Source organism: Etheostoma spectabile, chromosome 6, assembly GCF_008692095.1.
Source record: "Etheostoma spectabile isolate EspeVRDwgs_2016 chromosome 6, UIUC_Espe_1.0, whole genome shotgun sequence".
Lineage (NCBI taxonomy): Eukaryota > Metazoa > Chordata > Actinopteri > Perciformes > Percidae > Etheostoma > Etheostoma spectabile.
Window position 1 is genome coordinate 25,272,511 of NC_045738.1, and position 1,585 is coordinate 25,274,095.

Below are 1,585 nucleotides of genomic sequence, written 5' to 3' on the forward strand. Positions count from 1 at the left end.
ATAGTGCATACATAAAAAAAAAAAACACACAAACATATTACACATTAATATAAAATAAACAATAAATACAGAAACAATTATGTACTGTACATACAAAATAACTATTGGATAGGATGAAAAAAGAGGCTGAATGGGTTGAGGGCAGAATGTGCATTTTGTATAATGAAGATAAAGGACTAAATCAAATCTATTCAATTTATTTTTCATTCATTTTATTTTTAAAGGTAAACACACATTAATCAACATTTCTGTGAATGTGTCACTGCTAGCCTACCGGCTGATTTTCAACCGCAGTCCTTTGGCCAGATGTAGAGAGCAGAGACATTAGGGGTTAAAATGGACAGACAGAAGACAATGAGACACCATGACACTTTACATACAAAGTACTGTAGGTCTAGACAACAATATAATTTACAAAGACCCCACAATTCCCCCGAGAGCAAGCATTAAGTGCACAAGAGGTGAGGAAAAAGCGTCCTTTTAGGCAGAAACCCAGACCCAGGCTCTTGGTCAGCTCGGCATTCTGGGAGCGCAGTGCTCTAGTTGGATAATTAGGTACTATGAGCTCTTTAAGATGTGACGGTGCTTGACTATTTAGAGCTTTGTAGGTCAGGAGAAGGATTTTAAAAGTCAATCTTGGATTTTACAGTAAAGTCAATGCAGAGAAGCTAATACAGGAGAAATATGATCTCTTTTCTTAGTTATGGTCAGAACACGTGCTGCAGCATTCTGGATCAGCTGGAGAGTCTTAATCATCTGAGGATGACAGGCGTGGAATTGTGTCAAAACTACGTTTTTTTTTTTACTGTCTCTATTAATATTTCAGCGATGATACAATGCAGAAATATGGTTTGGATATAACTGGAATTGGCAGAATCTCCGCTGCTGCGGCCTTTTATCCCAAGGTCATGTCGTGTCACTCACACGGCGAATCAGGAGACAAGGAACATGGCTTGTGATCCTCTTCATCTGTCTGTCTGGGTATAACTGGTGCAGTGTGGGCGTCAGGCTGGCCAAGTGTTAACTGAAAACGATGACTGGAGGTGTGTTTTCAAAAGAGATTTCAAGAATTTCAAAAAAAAAGCAACAAATATGGGCATCACTATACAGAAAGTTGAGTTTGTTTTGAACATTTTGATATGAAAAACAGTTATGTGTTATATGCAAATGCCCTTAGAAGGTGAATTTAGAAGAGATGTAAACATAGAGCCCAGGAAATAACGACACTTGTGGTGTATGACAATATCATGATATCTAAAATGTAACAGCCTCACATACCCATGTCAATATAATATGGATATGTTGCCAATTCCTAATCCAGCAGTTGATTTCTGACACAATAGTATCATATAATGTCAGTTAATTTACAATAGCATCGAGTTGGGATTAAAGCTAATTCAGGTCTATCCAACCCCTGCATCACTGATCTAAATCCTGCAGAAGCTGGCCCATGAGCTCCGCTCTGCTTCTGCCATGTGTGTGTGTGTGTGTGTGTGTGTGTGCTGGCTGCTCTCGCAGCATGCCTGCACTGCAGTCGCCACTGCAGCTGCATGAGTAATTCAGAGGCATCGGGAGAACAATGGCG